The 14,461-nt window shown below is 35.8% G+C and overlaps 1 protein-coding gene across 3 annotated transcripts in view; it reads right to left on the bottom strand.

The window, feature by feature from the left end:
• TBCK (TBC1 domain containing kinase) overlaps positions 1 to 14,461 on the bottom strand; it is a 225,352-nt gene that overhangs the window by 176,372 nt on the left and 34,519 nt on the right. Inside the window, exon 1 of one of the 3 annotated variants that reach the window (XM_078445836.2) lies at positions 14,369 to 14,389. The exons of the other annotated variants lie outside the window; for them this stretch is intronic. The gene's annotated coding sequence lies outside the window, so the exon portion shown is untranslated. Of the gene's footprint in view, positions 1 to 14,368; positions 14,390 to 14,461 lie in introns of those variants that run through there. 3 annotated transcript variants of the gene reach the window in all.

The raw sequence follows: 14,461 nt of genomic DNA on the forward strand, positions 1-14,461 counted from the left end.
GTTAATAATTTTTTGGTAGAATTTTTGGCATGTCACCTGCTTTTTGACAACACAGACAATAATCAATCATGTGCCAAACTATACAACACAAATATTATCTCAAGGCTTTTTAACATTCCTCAAAAAGGCTTTAAGGCAACAGAAGTAAAACCTTGGATTGCGAGTAACTTTTCTCCAAGACTTCCACAAGATGAGCAAACTTTTCTAATAAATTTTAACTTGATAAATGAGCAGTGTCTAGCAGTATAAGTAGAAAGTGATGCTCAATGTCATATGATCACAACTGAGTCAATAGTTCTCTCTTGCTGTGGGATTGTGGGTGATTGTCTCCCATGCTTGGATGCTTGCTTGGTCTCAGGCCCCAGTGTTTGGCGAAATCAGTGATTTTTCAGAATGTTGGAAGGTGCCCACAACCGGACACTACTATTTTTTTTGTCACTTCGAAGCACCTATGGACAGTCCTTTGCTTTTCCATACAAGAGTAAGCTTAGGAATGCTTTGCTTCATTCTAGGTCAGGCTGCCTGCAGATATAGACCTTTTCCTCTGTTGCCTTATTGCCAGTTACATTAAATACAGTATATGACAAGAGTTTATTAATACTGTACTGTAGTCAACATCGTGAGAGTATATACAATGAAAGGCTGAAAAGAAAGGCAGTAAGAAGGAGATGATTATAGTGGAAGTTAAGAAGCAAATCACTGAGAAGTACGAACAAGGTTGAAATAGCAAGATTTTATAAGAAGTCTATTTCTGCATCTTGTTTGCAGAGGAGGAGAAAAAGGCAGGGGAATCCCTCACTTCAGATAAGATTAGGGAGATGTGTAAAATGTGGCAAACAGTGCAAAATTTTGTAGAAAAGCACCACCTGAATAAGGCTGTACAATGCGAGTGATGAATCTGTTTAATGACAATGCAATGTCACATTTCTCTTAAATCCTCAAAAGGAGGCAAAAGTATCATTGGACAGGTTCCATGCAGGCTCTGCATGTGATGTTGAGCGTCACATTCTACTTATATTGCTAGACACTGCTTGTTTATCAAGTTAAAATTTATCAGAAATGTTTGCTCATCTTGTGGAACTCTTGTTAAAGTTGTATGTGATTTTGTTAGTGACAATGAAAGTTGTCCTACACAACAACCCTCCTTTCTCTTGTCTCCCTCAGCTATGAATAGTTTCAAAGGCAACTGCAGATTAATTTATTTTTCTTTACATTTTGTATTTTCTTTATTATTTTGTAATCATTTTTATACAAATATTTTTGGGTTGTGCAATGAATAATCTGAGTTTCCACTATTTCTTATGGGGAAATTCACTTTGATATACAAGTTCTTTGGATTAAAAGCATGTTTCCAGAATGAATTATGCTTGCAAACCAAGGTTTACTGTATTATCATAAGACTAAGGAAAAAATGAGCACAGAGTAATGTACAGAATTGTGGATTCAATATGTTGTACACCTAAAAATAAAGTGACGTATGTTAATCATACTTCAAAAAAAAAAAAAAAAGGAAAGAAAAGAAAAAGAAATAGTGACCATCTCTGTCAGGCAAAAGAAAAGACAAAGAGCCAGGAATAGCCTTCCCCTTATCGGCTTAAAAGGCTTTTAGGTAAACTTGATGTATGCCTCCCAACTTTGCAGTAAGAGGTCCTTTAACATCCTGATGACATGACCCTCTGTCCAGAAATAGCTTCAAGAAATTCTGGCCAATCATTGTTTGAAAGAACTTCTAACCTTTAATTATGCCAAAACTGAAATAGTTTTGGAAAGCACAGTGACATTTAGACTAATAATTTTAAAAAACGCCTTTCGACAAGTTAACTCATTTAGGTATCTGGGGGATAGTTTTGATATTCTGACAAGTTCACTGAGCACACTTGCTCAAATTTTAAAATTTTATGGGGGATACTTTTGGCTTATTCAGTGACAGAGAAGGACATTTGGCAATTTCTACTCTCAGTTTTGTTTTAAAACAAACATAATTTCTCCCATGTTTTATTTTGCTGTTCAGTGGGCTCAAAAAAATATTTGTTACAGAAATTCATCATATCTAATCTTGTTCTCTCAGAAAAGTTCTGACTCTGCTAGCAATTATGGCTACAGCCCACATCTATACAGAGATAGGATCATCCTCCATTCAATCAAAATGATGGTCTTTGATTAAAACATTAAAGTTCTATTTTTAACTTTTTGAGAAATCTCTATACTGTTTTCAACAGTGGCTGTACCAGTTTTCATTCACACCAAGTATGCAAGAGGGTTCCTCTTTCTCTACACCCTTGCCAACACCTGTTGTTTCTTGTGTTGTTAATTTTAGCCATTCTGACAGGTATGAGGTGGTATCTCATTGTAGTTTTGATTTGTATTTCCCTGATAATGAATGATATTGAGCACCTTTTCATGTGTCTGTTGGCCATCTGGATGTCTTTGGAAAGTGTCTATTCATGCCTTCTGCTCATTTTTTAATTGTTTTTTGGGAGTTGAGTTTTATAAGTTCTTTATAGATTTTGGACACTAACCTTTTACCTGATATGTCATTTGCAAATAACTTCTCCCATTCTGTAGGCTGTCTTTGGCTTTGTTGATTGTTTCCTTCGGTGTGCAGAAGCTTTTTATCTTGATAAAGTCCCAACAGTTTATTTTTGCTTTTGTTTCCCTTGCCTCAGAAAACATATCCAGAAAGAAGTTGCTACAGCTTTCTTTTTTTTTTAATGTTTTATTTATATTTGAGAGCGCAAGCGCAGAAGGGCAGAGAGGGGGACAGAGGATCTGAAGCGGGCTCTGCGCTGACAGCAGTGGGCTCAATGTAGAGCTTGAACTCATAAACAATGAGATCATGACCCAAGCCAAAGTCAGACACTCAACCAACTGAGCCACCCAGGTGCCCCACTACAGCTGATTTCAGAGGTTACTGCCTGTGTTCTCCTCTAGGATTTCTATGGTTTCATGTCTCACACTTAGGTCTTTAATCCATTTTGAATTTATTTTTGTATATGGTATAAGAAAGTAGTCCAGTTCCATTCTTTTGCATGTTGCTGTCCAGTTTTCCCAGCACCGTTTTTTGAAGAGACTTTTTCCCATTTAGATATTCTTTCCTGTTTTGTCAAAGATTATTTGACCATATAATTATGGATTTATGGATCTGGATTTTCTATTCTGTCCCATTAATCTATGTGTTTATTTTTGTGCCAGTCCCATACTGTTTTGATTGCTACAGCTTTGTAATATAAATACCCTACAACCCAGCAAGTGCACTACTATTTACCCAAAGAGTAAAAAAAATGCTAATTCAAAGGGATACATATACCCTGATATTTATAGCAGCCTTATTTACAACAACCAAACCGTGGAAAGAGCCCACGAGTCTATCAACTGATGAATGGATAAAGAAGATTTGGCATATAAATGCAATGGAATATCACCCAGCCATAAAAAAGAATGAAATCTTGCCATGTGTAACAATGTGGTTAGAATCAGAGAGTATTATGCTAAGCAAAATAAGTCAGTCAGAGAAAAACAAACACCATATAATTTCACTCATGTATGGAATTTAAGAAAAAAAACAAATGAGGAAAGGGGAAAGAGAAAGAGAGGCAGGCCAGGAAACAGACTCAACTATAGGGGACAAACTGATGGTTACCATAAGGAGTGCCCTTGTTATGATGAGAATTAGGTGTTGTATGGAAGTACTGAATCACTAAACTGTATACCTGAAACTAATATTACACTGTTAATTAACTGGAGTTTAAATAAAAACAAACAAAAAACATTAAAGAAGTATGGATCCACAGTAAAGCTCTTGAACAACTTAATATCAAAACAAACAAACATAAAGCTGATTAAAATACAGGCAGAGGACTTGAGTAGTAGACCTTTTTTCAAAGAAGAAACAGTGCTCAAAATCATCATCACTGAAATGCAAATCAAAACCACAATGAGCTCTCTCCTCACACCTATCAGATTGTCTATTTTCAAACGGACAAAAAAATAACAAGCGTTACCAAAGATGTGGAGGAAAGGGAACCTTCATGCACTGCTGGTGGGAATGTAAATTGGTACTACCACTGTGGAAAACAGTATGGACGTTCCTCTAAAATTAAAAGTAGAACTACCAATGATCCAGGAATTCCACTTCTGGTATTTATCCAAAGAAAATGAAAATACCAATTCAAAGAGATATATACACGTCTATGTTCATTATTTACAATTGCCAAGGGAAGTAACCTAAGTGACCGTCAACTGATAAATGGACAAAACAGATGTGGTATATATACAATGGAATATTACTCAGCCATAAAAGAGAGTAAAATCTTGCCATTTTGACAACATAAATAGACAACATGGAAGGTATTAAGCTAAGTGAAATAAGTCAGAGAAAAACAAATATAGTGTCATTTGTATTTCAATCTAAGAAACACAACATGGGGTGCCTGGGTGGCTCAGTCGGCTGAGTGTCTAACTTTGGCTCAGGTCATGATCTCATGTTTCATGGTTTCGAGCCCCACGTTGGGCTCTGTGCTGATGGCTCAGAGCCTGGAGCCTGCTTTGGATTCTGTGTCTCCCTCTCTCTCTACCCCTCCTCCACTCATGTGCTATCTCTGTCTCTTTCAAAAATAAACATTAAAAATTTTTGAAAACACAACAAATGTACAATCAAAACAAAACAGAAACAGACTCATACATACAGGAAACAAACTGTTGGTTACCAGAGCAGGGATTGGTTTGGGCATGAGTGAAAGAAATGAAGAGGATTAAGAGGTATCAGCTCCCAGTTATAAAATGAATAGGTCATGGGATGTAAAGTACAGCACAGGGAATATAGTCAATACTATTATAATAATTTTCTATGGTGACGGTAATAGACTTATTGTGGGGATGACTTTATAATGCATAAAAATATCACATCATTATGCTGTACATCTGAAACTAACAGAACATTCTATGCCAATTATACTTCTTTTTTTAAATGTTTATTTATTTATGTCGAGAGACAAAGAGTGAGTGACCAGGGGAGGGGCAGAGAGAGAAAAAGAGAGAGAATCCAAAGCAGGCTGCATGCTGTCAGCACAGAGCCTGATGTGGGACTCATCCACAAACCATAAGATCATGACCTGAGCTGAAATCAAGAGTCAGAAGCTCTACCAACTGAGCTATCCAGGTAGCCCCAATTATACTTCTATAAACAGAAAGTATTAGAATCGTCAAAAACATTGGCCTTATCAGATTCCAACAATCTCAACTCTGATAACCACTAGACAGAAACTGTCAAATCACCTTTTCTTCAGCACAAGCTCTCCATTTGGTGATTTCTGGCAAGTTACCTAAAACATGTTTCCCAAATTCTAGGAACTACAAGATGGTAAATCCACTCTAGGCCTCAAAATTATTCAAAGACTGTATTACATGATCACTTTCTATCTCATTGGATCACCTTATCTTCCAAGAGGGAAATTTCATCTAATACACTTAAGAAAAAAGTTAGATGCTAAGCAGTTTGAGTAATTTACTGCTAAATGAGCAACATATTCTAACACCTAATTGCTGATATATTTATATTGGGCTTGTTTCCTGTTATACCACTAAACTCACTTATTAATTAAAAGAGTTTTTTTTTTTAATTCCTCAGATTTTTCTACACTACCACATCATTATTTAATAGAAATACATTTACAACTTTTCCTCTTCTACCTCTTCTTCTCCTCCTCCTTCTCATAATCTTCATGCCTTATATTTTTTCTCACACTATTTCATGTTAGTGGGTTTTTTTTAATGTTTATTTGTGTGGTGTGTGTGTGTGTGTGTGTGTGTGTGAGAGAGAGAGAGAGAGAGAGAGAGATAGGATCCTAAGTGACATGGGGCTCAATCTCATGAACCTAGATCATGACCTGAGTTGAAATCAAGAGTCATACGCTTAACTGACTAAGCTACCCTGGTGCTGCTCATGCTTGTATTTTTATATATCATATGTCTATGCTGCTTTCACTTTTACATACCAGCAGCAAACAATTGTAATATAAAACACAATTCTAACTGCACAAGTTTAACAAAAAAGCAAGAATTCTACATTGTAAACTCTTAATATTGCTAAGAGAAATTAAGGATGACTTAAAAATTTAGAGAGAAACAACATGTTCCTTCACTATAAGTCTCAATATTAATATTTCAGTAGTTGCCAAATTGGTCCACAGATGGAATGCAATCCCAATCAGAATACCAACAGATGCTCTTAGAAACTGGAAAGCTTATTATAACATTTATGTGAAAATGTAAAGAAGCAAGGATCACTAAAGCAATTTTGAAACAAAAGAACAAAGTTGGAAAACATATTTCTTGACTTCAAGGTTTACTATAAAGCTAGAGTAATAAAGACAGTATGGTGCTAGCATAAGGATGGAAAATAGATAAATAAGACAAAATAGAAGGCCAGAAACAGACCTACATTTACATGGCCATTTAATTTTTAATAAAAGCATCAAAGCAATTCAATGGGAAAATGAAAGTCTTTTAAACAAATTGAGCTAGAATGACTGAATATCCAGATGGATAAAATGGACTTAAACATTATACACAAGTATTAAATTGAGAGAGATAAAATAGTCAACATAAATTTTAAAACTATAATGCTTCTAGAAGAAAACATGAGAATATCTTCATGAGGTGGGAGGAGGCAAAAGTTTCTGATAAAAGATACAAAGGTGATAACCATAAATAAAAAATTTGATATATTAAACTTCATAAATAACTTCTGCTCATCAAGATATACATCAAAAAAATGAATAGGCAAGCCAGACTGGCAGAAATATTTGTCAAAAATATCTAACAAAGTGTATGTTATATACAGAGAGAATATAGAGAATATACAATGAATGCCTATAAATCAATAATAAAAAGAAAAATAATCTTAAAATGTAACCAAAAGATTGAACAGGTATGTATCTCATGATATGAATGCCCAATGAATATATGAAAAGCACTTAACATCTTTAGTCATCATGGAAGTGCAAATTAAATCTACAATGAGATACCACTTTATATTCATTACAATGGCTAAAAGTCAAAGAATAAAAACAACAGCTGGCAAGGACATGGAGGAACTAGAACTCTCATACATTGTTAGTAGGAATGTAAAAAGCACAACACCTTAGATAAAGATCTGGTGGTTTCTAACAATATCAATCATATACCTAGCTCATAAGCCATCAATTTTACTGCTATATATTTATCCAGAGATACGAAGACATTTGCCCACAAAAAAGACCTAAGGACATTCACAACTTTAGTTATCAAAGCCAAAACCTGGAAATATCTCAGGAGTTCATAAACAGAACGCTGCTAAACTAACTGTGGCATATTCATAAGCTGGAATACACCTCAGCAATAAAAGGAAATAAGTTATAACACATGAAGCTACATGAATGATTCTCAGAAACACTAGGGTGTATGAAAGAAGCCTTACATAAAAGAGTATATACTGTATAATTATAATTGTATGAGGTGCTTGAATAAACAAAACTAATTTAGGGTGAAAAAAACAGAAAAGTGGTTGCCTCTGGGAGTTGGGTTGGGGAGAACAGTAAACATTTACTTGGAAGGGGTATGAAGGAAATTTCTAGGATGATGGTGGTGATCTAATCTTGATGTGTAGTTGGGTTACACAGGTGTATACATTTGTCAAAATTCATCAAATGACGTACAAGTTTTTGTACTTTCACATAATGTAAAGTTTACCTAAAAAAAACAAACAAACATAATGAATTCTAGTTAATGATATAAATGCCGAACCATTTAGGAATGGAGTGTGTTCCTATCTGCAACTTACTTTGAAATGCATCAAAACAATAAGATAGGTTAATAAGCAGATTGCAGTATAGATAGATACATGATAAAGCAAAAATTGGGCAAATGTTAATTGTAGAATATAGGTATATTGTCCAATTCTTTTAACTTTGCTATGTTTTGATTTTTTTTATAATAAAATGCTAGCCAAGAAAATAAGGTAATATAAAGATATTAAAAAAAATTTTCATGTTTATTTATTTTTGAGAGAGAGACACACACAGCGTGAGTGGGGGAGGAGCAGAGAGAGAGGGAGACACAGAATCCAAAGCAGGCTCTGGACTCCGAGCTGTCAGCACAGAGCCCGACGCGGGCTGGAACTCACAGACCGCGAGATCGTGACCTGAGCCGAAGTCAGATAACCGACTGAGCCACCCAGGTGCCCCTATAAAGATATTTTTAGATAATCACAATTTGTGAGAATTTGTACACTTCAGACATATACTAAAAGAAATTTTAAAGAAAGTTTTTCAGGCTGAAGAAAAATAATACCAGATAAAAACCTGATTCAAACAAAGGAATAAAGAGCTCAGGATATGGCAAATACATGGTTAAATGTAAAATAATTTTTCCTTATTTCTTAAGGTCTTTAAAGAAATCATTTAACGCAAAACATAATAATATAAAACCAGATTTATAACACATGTAAAAGTACATATAAATTGCACAAAGAATGACAATAATACCAAAGGATAGGAGAAGGGTGAGCACAGGTTTATTGTCTAAGATTCCTACCTTGTATGTGAATTGCCATAATATTAATTAATTCATGGAACATGGATAAATAAAAAATGCATATTGTAATCTCTACCACAATCACATATGTTTATTATATATACAAAACCAAACACAAAATTAAACAAAAATCCCTGTGAGTCTCTGATTCCAAGTGCTTATTTAATTGTAGTTCTTTCATATATTGACACCTTATAACTTATCAACTTCGGAGTTTCTGCTTTTCAAACATTTCCCAGTAGGAAACTGTACTGATTAAATTCATTATTATTTCATCCCTTTTTTGTGTCTTACAAGTATAGACTACAGAATAAAATTGAAAAAGTTCCCTTACAGTGCAACTCCCAAACACAGATGTCCCGAGTTAGCTTGCTAGAGTGTTCTCTTCTCACTTGCTGAAGGAATTGATTTGTTTAATAGTAGGCAAAACAAAGAGTAAATGAAAAAACACTGACAGTTGGCCATTGAGGTTACACACAGGTGATTTCTTTTAAATAGAAAGTTTTCATAGGTGCAAATGATTTCCAACACAGATGACTCCTACCATTCTCAGATCATTCTGCTATTTAAAAAACAATTAGTCTTTCAAAAGTATGTAATTTCTTTTCTTGCAAGTAAAATTAGGGTATTCAGATATTTCACCTTTTCTTTTCAATGTGTTAAAATAAGTGAATGATTCTTAGAATGTAAACACCTAGTACTTTCCATTCCTTTTCACAATGATCCTATCCATTTAAAGCAAAGCATAGAAGAAATATATCTTCCTCTACCAATAATTTAACCTCTTATGTCAGATAATTGCAAATAAGCTGTCCATTGGCTAAATTTAGATTATCACTTTGTTTTGTTTGGATCATGATGTTTAAATTTTTTTTAATGTTTATTTATTTTGAGAGACAGAGAGAGAGAGAGAAAGAGAGTGTGTGCGTGCCAGCAGGAAGAGGGGCAGAGAAAGAGGGAGAGAAAGAATCCCAAGAAGGCTCTGTGCTCCCGGATGTGGGGCTTGAACTCACGAACTGTGAGATCATGACCTGAGCCGAAATCAAGAGCCAGACACTTAACTGACTGAGCCACCCAGGTGCCTGAATGTTTAAAATTTTTTAAATTACTTGGAAATGTTTAAAAATTCAGAGATTTCATGTAAGATTTGGAAATTATGAGTTCCTTTGAAAATTTGAAAGAGATGGTATAATAGGACATTTTCTCACATGGCAACAACACCTGCAGCTGAATATTAGCTGCCTCTTTTCAGTGTGTTACCTGCTTTCCAGTTTAACCCAGTTTCAGCCCAGTACACTTCACTCACTTAAATTACCTACTTGGACTCAAAGAGTTTGTAATTTGTTACATAGATTCCTCATCCCCAAACCAGTCTCCCTTCTCTCTCCAGAGCTTACTAATCTTGCCTGCCTCTCTCTCCCCATCTCTCAATACAGTTCATCTAATATACCACAAAAACTTTCAACTGAGGATGCAAAAAAGTGTCTCTAATGGAAAATAACAGTTCAGCATTCAGTATCAACATATTTACACGTTCTCTGATCATTCTTTTTATATATGGACACACCCAATAGGAATTTTTTTTTAAAAATAAATACAGCGTTCATTTTACTCTTGACTATTAGGATAGAAAATAGCATAAAGTTTGAATTTAAACTTTATTAAATTTTGACTATTTTTTCTGAATATAACTGGCAACTTGAGTGACTCAGAAATATTTCTTTCATCAAGAAAACAGGTTAAACATGTTTGTAATTGTTGAGAGGATTAACATTGCTTAATTACTTCTTTCTTTAGAAATTGAGGTATAATCAATAAAATAAAATTAAGATTTAAGTGAGGAGGAATAAACTTCAATATTTACCTGGGTAAAGAATATAGTAGGCAGGATCCTCCCAAGATTCTTGTCACTAGTATGGGTAGTACTGTGAAGGGGCTTGGCAGATGGAATTAGACCGCTAATTAGTTAACCCTAAAATAGAGACAGTACCTTGAATTATCTAGGTGGATCTAATGCAATCATAGAAGCCCTTAAAAGCAGAAGAGTCTATCAAAGAGAATGGCAGAAGACAAGACAGGAGAGGTCAGAGATTCAAAGCATCAGGATTAGACCTGTTGTAACAAACTTTGAAGATGGAAGAAATGGGGCCACGAGCCAGGGAATGTTGTTGGTTGCCTCTAAAAGCTAAGAACAATTCCTGGCCAACAGTCAGTATGGAAATGGGTATCTCAGTCCAACAACTTTTTAGAACTAAATTCTACCAACAAATGGAGTAAGCCTGGAAATGAATTCTCCCCTAGTGCCTCTGAAGGAAATATAGCCCTGCTGACACCTTGGTTTTGGCTTTATTAGACCTGAAACAGGGGGCTCTTGGGTAGCTCAGTCAGTTAAGCATCTGACTCTTGATTACAGTGCAGGACATGGGTTCATGGGATCAAGCCCCATGTGGGCCTCTGCACTGACAGCACGGAGTCTGCTTATGATTCTCTCTCTCCCACTCTCTGCCCCTCTCCTGTTGGTGCACTTACTCATGTGCTCTCTCTCTCACTCTCTCAAAATAATGTTTACTTATTACAAAATAAGTAAACATTAAGGGAAAAATTTAAAGGGGAGCCTGGGTGGCTCAGTTGGTTAAGCGTCTGATTTCGGCTCAGGTCATGATCTCACAGTTTGTGAGTTCAGGCCCTGTGTCGGGCTCTGTGCTGACAGCTCAGAGCCTGGAGACTGCTTCGGATTCTGTGTGTGTGTCTCTCTCTGCCCCTCCCCAACTCATGCTCTGTCTCCCTCTCTCTCTCAAAAATAAATGTTAAAAAAAAATTTAAAAGAAAAAGACCTGAAGCAGAAAAACCAGCCAAGTCCAATAGACTCCTTACCTACAGAACTGTAAGAAAATAAACTTGTGTGTGTTTAAGCTGCTATATTTGTGTCAATATGTTACAACAGCAATAGAAAGCTAGTACATCACTGATGGATGAAAAAAAAAAAAAAGGCTTTTTACACAAACCAGACTGAACAAGATCAGCAACTATTAGTTTACAAAGTCATAACATAACATACGTCATGAATTGCTGCAAGTGGCTATAAAATCTGCTTTAATACCTCTTCAAAAAAGAATCTCATCAGTCTCTTTGTGCATTCCCTCCAAAGTGCCTGTTTTCCTGACTGGCCTATTGTGGGCTTCTGGGAATTGTGCTTTTGGAAATGTTCTAACTGATAAGAGTGTTTTGACCATTTGAGGCCCTGAACCACTCAAGTTTGTCTAGATAGTTTATACAAACAATATGATTTATATGGAACACCTGCTTTCCTTCTGGAGGTCGAGAGCATCAGTAACTGTAGTCAATCACACAGGTACTATGTGCCTTTGTGACCAAACCCTAATTATCCTCCACTTCTAGACTCAGACAAGCTTCTCTAATGGGCAACACGTGGCACATGTCACAATTTTTGGCTAGAATTAAGTACATGCTCTACAACTCTTCCAGGAGAGGACTCTGGAAAGCTTGTGGCTGCTTTCCTCCATTCTTTGCCCCTTTATTTTTCCTTTATTGACATTGTTTTGTCTCCTTTTGCTGTAATGAAGTGAGTATAATGTAACCACTGAGTATATGACTTCTGAGTCCTGTGAGTGCTTCCAGTGAGTCACTGAAGCTGGGGGTGGTCTTGGTGACCCTGACACACCACAGTTCCCACCATCTCAGCCGCAATGACTAATATAAAAAAGAACACCATATAACACTTCCTAGAAGACTAAAAAATTTTCTCCAATATTTTCCCAATAACCAAACTGAAGTAGGTAGAATTTTAATATGGTTGCCAAGATCCCTGCTCCTTGACTTATACCCTGCATGATCCCCAGGGCTATGAATATGATGGATTTTACGCCCATGATCAAGCTGTGATATGGCACAATTGACTTTAAGAAAGGGAGAAAGGGAGATTGTCTGGTTGAGCCTCACCTTATCACATGAGTCCTTGAAATCTGGATGTAGAGGTTAGAGACAGAGGAACTAAGAAAGATTCCAGGCATGAGTGGGATATGATTAGGGAGATTCTCCATTTTTGGCTTCAGAGATGGAGAGGGCCATATGACCAGGAGTGCAAATGCCTTCCAGAGGCTGAGAGCAGCCCTTGGTTGATAGTAATCAAGAAAATAGAAACATCAGTCCTACCATGGGAAGGAACTGGATTCTGCCAACACCCTAAAATGAGTTTAGAAGTAGATTCTTCCCCAGAGCTGCGAGGAAGGAAATGAACAATTTGTGTACTCATTCTATTTTTAAAAAAAAAATATTTCCAAGAAAATAATTTTAAAAATCACCAAGATAACGTTTGAATCAGACTCACCAAAACTCATTTGTGTGGGAAAGAAAATTATGGCACATGATTAAAAGATAATAGGAAAATATAATTCAAACTGCATGACTAAACAAAAACATAGTTCATTAAATTGTTCATTTACAACAATTTAACTATATGGAAACTCTTATGCTAACAATTTTAGAGGCAGAAAAATAAAAAAAATACAGTATAGATGTCAAAAAATATATGGTTAGGGAAGGCAAATCATAGCTTGCTTAATTCTATAATTGTAGGCAAACAACTATAAGCTAAAAGGGAAAAGGCACCTTACAACTGGAGAGATACAATGTGATAAAGAAATTTGGAGTAGGGAAATAAAATATTTGCTTTGGTTCAGTGGTATGGCATATAGAGAGAAGTAAGTAACTTAAAGAAGTGCTATACATTGTGCCAAAGATTGGAGATACAGTTTTGGACAAAAAGACACCTCAGTCTTCATGTTGTATTTCATTTCTCTGGCACTCCATCTCCTCAACTATATATCAGTAACAATAAAAACTACTTGCATAATTTAGACACTATTTGGAAATAATATAGAGAGTTTGATTGAAGTCAGATCCTATGCCTACAAAACACTCCCCCCGCCACACACAAAAATGGAGAGCCACCAAATGTCTCTAAGCAGGGAATTAATATTAAAAATATTAATATGGCAGCAGACAATACTAATGGAGTATATTAAAGACTAATGCAGGAAGACCAGTTAGGAGAATGTTGTAATGCAATAATCAAGCAGTTAGTTAATGAGGCCTGAACTAAAGAATGTAAAAAACAGTAGAGATGTGAGAAACACCACCAAGGTTATATTAATGATACTTGACGGCTAACAGGATATAGGGTACCAGAGAGGGAGAAGCACAGGATAACTGCAAGATTCCCAGCGTGAGTGAAGAGCATCTTTTGGTATTATTTCCCATCCTTACACAAAACAAGTACAATAGAAAGAAAAATATATATCAGTTATATAAATCCCTAAGTTATTTGACTACATGGTAATAATTTCAAATGCATTTTGAAACTAGGGACCTTGAAGGGAAGGAAAAAAAAAAGTATGAGAGCCTTAACTTCCACTATCAGGTTATTTTTTTCTAAAATAAGACAATATACTATCCATTTCTGAAGACTATGACCTGTGCTCATTATCCATCGTGGACTGCACTCTAGAACGTGTCCAAAATTCTTTGGGTATCTAATTCAGTGAGTAGGCAACCTTTTAATAGGGGCAAATAAAACTTACTCATCCGAGTAAGTCAGATCATGTTTTCCATCAAGCTAGTGAACAGCTGCAGACATTGCCTGCTTCCCATCAAAGTCTCCATGTATAACCATGTATAACCTCTGCTATGCTGATGGTTCTCTGGTAAATTTTCAAAACCATAACCCTAAAAACATATGACAAACATTTTATTAAAGAAACATGCTTGCACTACTCACCCCGCCTTCACTTGCAAATTTAAGGACAATGCAGAAACTTTGCTCCAAGTGCCAAAACTCTGCTGAATATCTCTGAACTATACTCGCTGACAC

Source organism: Panthera onca, chromosome B1 (genome assembly GCF_046562875.1).
Source record: "Panthera onca isolate mPanOnc1 chromosome B1, mPanOnc1 haplotype 2, whole genome shotgun sequence".
Taxonomy (NCBI): Eukaryota; Metazoa; Chordata; class Mammalia; order Carnivora; family Felidae; genus Panthera; species Panthera onca.